The following is a 9,198-nucleotide window of genomic DNA, read 5'->3' on the forward strand; positions in this document are numbered from 1 at the left end:
TCTCATCAGAAATGCAGTACATGTATATGATTTGGCTAAAGAGCTTTGCCAAAAAAAAAAACAGAAGACTGCCTCAAAATACTTCTCTGGCTTGGCATAATGGAACTAAGTATTAAATCATTTATTGTCAACAGTTGGATTTATCAGAACGGGCAGCTTTTTTTATTATTTATTTATTTTTATTTTTTTACTGAAAGAGAACTGACAGATTACAAAGAAGAAAGTATCTTCAGGGATCATTAGCAGTGATGGATTACAGGCTCACTTGTTAATGAATCACTTCTAAACTGGCTGCCGGGCATTGATAAATGGCATCCCTATTGATTTGTGGGTAAAAGGCAATTGGAGAGGAAAGTAAAGCACTGGCCAGTCTTTAAGTGTCAGCAAAGCAATTTGGAGGCAGAGGGGAAGTGGAAAACGGGTTTAGGAACATCAAAACTGTATGTCGGTAGCAGCCTGCAAGCCAGAAGTCAAATCTGAAGCCCCGAAGACTGTAAAAAATATACTCATAAATTAGTTATCCCAAATCGCCCTCATGTCTCTGTTAGCACAACAAAGAGGCATGACGTGAAGGGGGAGCGATTTGCCCTACAGTTGTTCCTGCCTCTGAGCAGAGTCAGCCAAATGAAAACAAGCAGAGAGAGAAGCTGTGAACCCGAAGACCCAAAGGGAGTCCAGGAATCACACTTAGTTTATTTACAGTTGTACAAGTGGATGGAGCTATGACTCGGAAGTGTGAATAAGGGCACGAAGAGTGCAAGTGTGGCCGCGAGGCAAATACATAAACACAGTTTTTGATTCATTTATGATGACCGGTTGTGCCCTGCAACTAAAATAATTGTGCCCGGTGGGCTCACCCACCCACTATATGCCATTTAGCCAACATAAAAAAGAGAGATCAATCCTTTCAGTGTTCTATTCCGCATGCAGTGTCATGCTATTTCTTATGATCTCAAGCCCGAAAGATCTTCAAAGCTGACCACTATGATATGCTGTTGTTGTCATTGGTCACAAATGTCCATATATGAGTATAGAATATATGATTATGGACAAAAGCTGCTAAACTTGACTCAAATTGAATCAAAAACCTGAGTTGTGGGGTTTACGTGACAGACAAGATGCACACTTAAGTCATCTAATATCTTTATATGAAAACAGTTTGGAATCTTTGTGTAGATCCTTCATTCAAATAAAATATGTCTGGGTTGTCTCATGTCCTATTGTGGACTTGGAATACAGGATAATGAGTCCTCAAGAGCAAACAAAAGATGTTTTGTATTACATGTTATGCAAGAAATTGCTGAAAACACATCCGTACTGTATGTGAAGAGTGTCACGGTCTGAGGACCGGCTCGCAGGATTGGACCCAAAAGCAGACAAGAATTCAGGATTCGTAGGATTTTTAATGTCAAAACTCAGCTTCAAAATGGTTGTTCCAAAATCAGGATTCAGACAGGGCAAAAACAAACCCCACAAAACAGGCGAGGCATAAAATAGTTCAACACTCAGAAGATTCCTATAAAACTCCAAAAATCGAATTACATTCCAAAAGGAAAAAGGAAATCCAAAAATAGTCAAAGCTCACAAAAATCTAGACAGGACATCACAGAGGACACTTACGACTTGACAAGGACTGAACGACTCAAAATAATCCAGCAAAGAACACACGTAGAGACAGGGTTTAAATACACAGAACTTAACAAGACTAACAAGACACAGGTGAAGGGAACAATGCAATAATCAGGGAACAAGGCTCAGGTGAGGGATCGTGTCAAGGAACAAAAGCACAACAAGGGTAGACAAGGACATGACAACAGGAAACAGGAACACAACAGGAAGTGACATGAAAAGGACTGACATGGCAAACACAAGAATACAATCAAAACAGAAAACAAGAAATACACGGCCGGACCTAAAGATCCTGGGCCGGAACCTGACAAAGAGCGGTTTAAGAGAAATGTAGATAGAAGATAGAGAATTATTTTTACCCTATTACATAGAGAAGAGTGGTTTACCCTAACAATCAAGAACAACTTGCAATCTTCCTGCAATAAGATCTGGTGCATTTTGTCTGGTAACCTGGTCATCTTTATATCTCTCATCAGCAGCCAAAAGCAATGTCAGAGGGGCATACAAATCTGACTATTGCTCAGATTATCATGGAGAGAAAGACCAAACCAAATCTTCTGGAGATTGAAATCACAACCTGTTTAATTATGGGATGGCTGATAATCAGTATTGGCTGATTAAAAAAGAGACATGATAAGATAAAATATAGACATGATGATAATTCTGTCTCCTTGTGACAGTAATTTTGAGCAAGATTTGAGCGAGATTTTTCAAGACCCCAGCTTGTATAAACTGTATTTCATTCTCCAAAACAGTGAGCTATATTTAAAAAAGTAGCACAGTATATATAGGGGTTCAGATGCAAAGCCCTCTATATCCGTCTGACCACTTTTCTTTAGGCATTCCATTTTCCAGTTAGCCTATTAGCCTGTTTGATGCTCATTGAGCTCAATGCAAATCAAACAGGCTAATAGGCTAACTGGAAAAAGCACCATGCCAATCTCTAGCTATGGTGAAGGGTATGTGATGATGTGGGGCTATTTTAATTTCAAAGGCCAAGGGAAGTTTATCAGGATGCATAATATCCTGGATCCATAAAATAGCTGGCCTTTAAAAATAAAAACATATAAAAAATCCTCCTGCTCCTATGGGAATTTAACATAGGGTTCAATTACTTATGCAACCTGTAGGCCTATTTAAGGAAGAACATTTATCTATTTACGATACATTCTTCAATCACAAAGAAAATTAGTGTCCTTAGCGGTTTGATTTTTACTCATGTTTTGAATTAAGGCATTAATCAATTCTCAAAAGATGATTTTATATTCCTCTTTTTAGTCAACTTTAGCATGGGTGTGAATACTTACTATACCCACTGTATATGTGTGAAGAGAATTCACTCACCATCGTTGTCTCATATTTGACAGAGGTGGCATTTAGAGGGTTTTGCATCTGAACTCTCTCTGTGTCTCTCTCTCTCTCTCTCACTCACACACACACACACACACACACACACAATGCCACAATGGCGCCGACGCACAGCAGAGGGGTGTTTACAACTCATAAGTGCATTTATTGTGGACCGAACGGCATGGAGTCAATTATCCCGCTTATTCCACTGTTGCCACTAGCATTGTGTTCATTTCCTGCTGTGTAGAACTAAATTCTTTCTGCCACATATGAGCTAATTTCTGAACTTGCAGGACAAATTGCTGTTCCTAGTTCTAATGGATGGTTGCTATGGCCAAAGGCCAGTCATTAGTTCCACCTCTCCCGGCCGTTATCAAGCGGGGATACAGTATCCCAGGATTCTGATCAACCTTAGATTAGTAACAAGGCTGTTGTAATGAAATGTATTTTATTCAATAAACTCCGTTAGCATACCCTCAGCATGACTGTTCAATGTCTCGTCTACTGATGTTCTAATATAACACACACACTGTAGCTATCAGGTAGCTATAACAGAACTGCAGCCCTCTAGTGGTTGGGGGCAAATATCATTTAACATTTGCTTATCATTAGGCCTACACCTTTGTCCAAAGCATTATAATATTTCTGCCACATAGGCCTACCAACTGATTTCTCAACTTGCAGTCATTAGTTCCATCCGTTGTCAAGCAGGCATGTCCATATCCATAGCATAGCTTTGAATAAGAAAATAAATAGGAAAATAGAAAAATGACAGGAAATCTTAGTCACTTTTAAACGTGACGCTAGCAGGCATCGCCAGACTCAGAGAACGGCTGGATGAACTGGACAAAGGTAAGAATCAATTGTTTAACTCAATGGGAGGTGGGAAATGAGTGTAATTCCCAAAATGGTGGAATATTCCTTTAAGGGAAATGAACGCACAGTCAAGGTTGTTATACGGCCCGTCGCTCAGCGGACCTTGTGTAAGCGCATTCATCTCTGTTGTAGACTAAAAAATACACTGTAGTCTAGGCTACTTGTGAACCTCTCACCTGAAATGACCTATGAACTGCAGGCAAGTTGGATGCATGCATATTATTCATGACTCTCCCATGTTTTCTTGAATCTTGAATCTTAAGCTGGCTCACTATGAATATTAAGAGTCTCATCTCTTGTCCCTTATACTCTTCTTCTGCTATTCTCTCTTCTACCTCTCTCTCTCTCTCTCTTTATGTCTTTGTGATTTGTTATTTTCTTTATTTGATACATTGTTTTATCTGGTGTATTTGACATTCTAACTTGGCTGAAGGTTGTTGTTTGAGGTTTAATTTGTTCATTGGATCCTTTGTTAGTTCATTTACCCACCATGTCTCGTATGCCATGTTGTGCTCTGCCATAGCTGACAAACTAGTTATTCGGTAATTTATTAGTGAGAAGTTATTGATCTTATGGATTCCGATAATCATGTTTTTTTTCTCATAATAACATTACCATCTAACTCCTCAGCCTACCTGCCCAGGTAAAAAAAAAAACTATTGAAAATATACTTTTTCAGAGTGTAATAAGTACAGTGTGTACTTTTTTCGTCAAATCCAAGTATATTTAAGTATATTAAAGTATGTATTAGGTTCATCGTAATACAAACTTCACTATACTTCAAGTGTGTAGGGTATGCTAAATTGGAACAACTATTTACAAACTTCAAGTGCACTGAAGTACACTAATTAAAATGAGCAATTAAGCATACTTACAGTACAATTACATTGTATGACCATTCTAATAGAAGTACACTTAAAAAATAATTGGAGCTCAACTTACAGTTGAGTTTAAGTACATTTTGTACATACTGTTATCATACTAAGTATTACTATAAAGTATGTTAATTTAGTATGCCTCTTTAATATTTCAAGTGATCTACAAATGCACTTCCGTACTATATTTAGTGCATTTAAAGTGTCCCACTATGACAATGATAACATATTTCAAGTGAAGTTCAATTACAAGCTAAACATCATAGACACATGCTTTCAGTGCAATATTATTATATTTTATTGTAGAAAAGAACTGTCTTTGAAGTATATTTTATCTGTACTTTAATTCCCATATTGTTATACTTTGGCATACATGTCGATATTACACTTTAAGTGTATTACATTACAATTAATTTCAAGTGCATTACAACAGATTACAAATCTCATTTCAGAAAGGGAACTTTATTACAATAAAATTACAAAAATACATAATTCAAGCAAAGGATATATAATGCTAATAACACAATAACAGGAACATAACTACACATCACCATTCACATTTATTGAATATTACAACACGCAAATGCAGCAAAGTCCCTGAATTTGCATGAATTGGTGAACGTGCAAGATCACAAAATCATGGAGGGCCTGCACAATGCTAATGAGGGATCGGTTCAAGGTACTTCAGTCATAGTACCATGTCTTCACTGCAAGTCTCACTGCTAGTGCGTGGTGAGTCGCTTTGGCTGGAGGAAATAGATGAATCTGCCATGTTGTTTATGACTGCTTTCAGTGATGACACCAGTCCTGGCAGCTCTAAAACAAGGATGCAATATAAAAAGGGTCAGTATCACATTATGATACAAAGAATAAGTATCACATTGTGTCAGAAAATAGAGCATATACAGCGAGGATAAGTATTGGAACCCATGCTAAAGTTGACTAAAAAAATTAGGAAATATCCAACCTTTAAGGACACCAATTGTCTTTGTGAGTGAAATGTATAGCAAATAAATAAATGTTCTTCCTTAAAATACAGGGGTCATAAGTATTTGCTCCCATATGTTAAATTCCCATAGAGGCAGGAAGATTTCTATCTTTAAAAGCCACTTATTTCATGGATCCAGTATACTAGGCATCCTGATAAAGTATCCTCAGCCTTTGGAATTAAAATAGCCCCACATCACATACCCTTCACCATACCTAGAGACTGGTATGATGTTTTTTTTTTCAGTTAGCCTATTAGCCGGGTTGGCATTGAGCCCAATGAGCATCAAACCAGCTAATAACTGAAAAAAAAAGGTCAGGTGAGGTCAGGACTGTGTGCAGGCCAGTCAAGTTCATACACACCAAACTATATCATTCACGTCTTTATGGACCTTGCTTTGCACACTGATGCACAGTCATGTTGGAACAGTAAGAGATTTTGGACAATTCCATGCTCCCAACTTTGTGGGAACAGTTTTGGGAATTGCCCCTTTCTGTTCCAACATGACTGTGCACCAGTGCACAACGCTAGGTCCGCAAAGACATGGATGACAGAGTTTAGTGTTAACTGGCCTGCACAGTCCTGACCTCAACCCAATAGAACACCTTTGGGATGAATTAGAGCAGAGACTGAGAGCCACCTCGTCCAACATCAATGTACAACCTCACAAATGCGCTTCTGGATGAATGGTCAAAAAAGCTATAGCTGCAAAGGGTGGACCAACATCATATTAAACTCTATGAATTAAGAATGGGATGTCTATTGACATCACTATACTTTTGGCAATATAGTGTACGCCGATGCAAGCTCTATAGTGCTTCATCAATGAAAAATACTGTCCGTCTCCACGACTTCTTTGATGCATTTTCATGCAGTAAGAGAGTCTGAGGTCCATTTTCACCGAATTTACACTGTTTTTTGGGATATTCATTTACACTTACCAGGTATTCCTTTGAGTTTCTCAGGGCCTTCAAGTACACAACAAGTGCTTGCAGGTGGCAAACTCTCAACGAGCCAATGATGGGATTCTGCAAAACAGGGAAATATAATAATAACACTACTTTACTTACACTTACAAATTAAGCATCTTAATGTTTACTATGCCTTTACCGTGCAATCCCCCAATGTTAACTTGGAGATTTGGGTATTGGGATGCAATGCCTGTTTACTGCTCCATGGATAGAGGAGTTTCAAAAGACTCTCAATACATTGGAAATGCATTATACGATGTATGTAATGCTCATGACTTAGAGAGAGGTGGGGCATGTGACAAGGTGTGTTTACGTAATCACATGTAGAGGTTCATATAATGCATTTCCAATGTATTGAGAGATTTTTTGGAACACATTGATCTTCAATGCAAATCTATTCATGGGGTAGAAACAGGTAGTGCAACCCAAAAATGTAAATGTTAACATTCAAATTCGTCATGTCAGCATGGTCAAAAATGTTTCGTTGACAGATGCATGTTACGGCCCTGTAGCTCATGGCCTAATATTGGTTTTCAAAGTGGGAGGCACAAAACAACTTCTCACTAACCCGATCAATGGCAGCCATGATCTCCTTAATCTTATGTCTTGTTTCTCCTCCCTTCCTATGGCACTCAGCAGACAGCCTGGAGCAGATGTCAAGTTCTGGCATAAACTTGGACTTCAGTTGCACAATGCGTGTGAAATTCTGCACATCTTGAACCATACGAGGGTAGAGGGGACAGAAAGAATGTACAAAACAACCCAGCATTTGTAGAAAGAATTACAATTAGCATACAGAAAACATTGATCTAAGTATGATATCTGCTTCAGTGACTATGAAGAGCATTCCATGCTTATAATAAACAGGGACAATGATAATAATTATGCACATAGGTATGGGTGTCTACCGCAAAAGTAACCATGAGCTAACCTGTAATGCTTCTGTAAGAGAGACCTCAATGACGCTGATGTCTTGCACTCTGCACTCCCACGTCTGTGGAGAAAGTATATCAAACTCAACAAATTTACACCATGCAAAACTATAATAATATCAGATTACTGAAATCTTTTAGAATTTGAATTAAAAGTTGGGAAGAAAACATTTAATTACATTGAGGCTTGTTTGTGATTAACAAATCACTCAAACATTTAGAGTAGGCAGCCTCTACCATGATCATGAAAAACTTACTTGCTTTACTCGTTTAATATAGAAGTCGAATGAGAGCAAGTAGCCTACAATAATGCTGATCACATCATACAAAAATAATGATAAGTCTAACGTTTATGTAACTTGTCCTTCAAAGATAGTCTGCACGTGATAAACGTTACAGAGAGACTAGGCAAGATGGTGTGGTTTGCTACACGGACATTCAAATAATTCAAATGTTTGTGGACGAACTTTAGTGTCTGTAACAACGCAAATTGTTCATGACACATAAGGACAATTTGGTAACACAGACTGGCCTGCACCTACGTTTAAACATTAAACTTTTCAGATAATAATCTAACTATTAGTATTCTAAGCCTAACACATAAACATAGGCTGGGTTTGTGCGGGGCTAGCTAGCGGCTATCTTATGTTAGCCGTTAACTGCTAGCTGCATGAAACAGCAAACACATGAAGTCGTCCTGACCTGGTCACATCCATGAACATTCAATTGTGTTTTATGAAACAGACCCATCAAGGCATAACCACCCCTATTTTCGGCAGGGAGTAAAACTGACCTGGGAAACATGATACAATTCGAACGTTAGCCTGAGATGATTAGCTGTTAGCTACTTAGCCGCCCACATGAGATCTGCTGAACCTCATGTGGGCGGCTAAGTAGCTAGCAGCTAATCATCTCAGGCTAACGTTAGAATTGTATCATGTTTCCCAGGTTTGTTGTCATGCTAAACTCCCTAAAATTACACCGAACTCAAAATAAGAACACTGTGTGTTTAGCAAATACATACCTTACAATCCACGAGTGAGGGAGAAGAGGCAGACCTGCCACAGCCAGAGACCCTCGTTTGTGCGTTTTGAAATAATGCTTCTACGGCGACCATAGAGTGACATATTTCCTCCAAACACGAATGCATTTCGTATAACTGACTCCTTTTCACCTAGAAACCTAATTTTATTGTGTAAATCCTACGAAAAAGGATTCATTAAGATGAACAATAGTGAGATTTCATTTTTTTGAGAGTGAGTACTGCCAAGTACTGAGATTCTGATACTGAATTGACATGTAAATACAATATCTGTAAAAATAATTAGGCTACTGTTCTTAAAGTGACTTTTCTGTCAATCAAGTGTTTATTAATACATGGTGGTGATAGTGTAGACTTATGTATTCCCTCACCAAGATGTGGAGCCAAATGAAAAAAATATAATTTGTACAAAATAAACTTACTTCGTCCACACTGCAACATTTGTGACCATTCATAGCGAAATCAGTCGTTTTGCGCACAACGTTATTTTGAGAAAATCAACAATAACAAACTTCCGGGTTAAAATGTTGAATTT

At 38.2% G+C, this 9,198-nt stretch overlaps 1 long non-coding RNA gene across 1 annotated transcript; it reads right to left on the reverse strand.

The window, feature by feature from the left end:
• Nucleotides 1-5,176: 5,176 nt before the first annotated feature.
• LOC134089607 (uncharacterized) lies at nt 5,177-8,821 on the reverse strand. Its single transcript, XR_009940085.1, has 5 exons — nt 8,646-8,821; nt 7,621-7,683; nt 7,258-7,403; nt 6,660-6,746; nt 5,177-5,546 (listed from the first exon to the last, which is right to left on the reverse strand). It is a non-coding gene; the product is annotated as an uncharacterized LOC134089607 (long non-coding RNA).
• Nucleotides 8,822-9,198: the final 377 nt, after the last annotated feature.

The sequence above is a fragment of the Sardina pilchardus genome, chromosome 8 (assembly GCF_963854185.1).
Source record: "Sardina pilchardus chromosome 8, fSarPil1.1, whole genome shotgun sequence".
Taxonomy (NCBI): Eukaryota; Metazoa; Chordata; class Actinopteri; order Clupeiformes; family Clupeidae; genus Sardina; species Sardina pilchardus.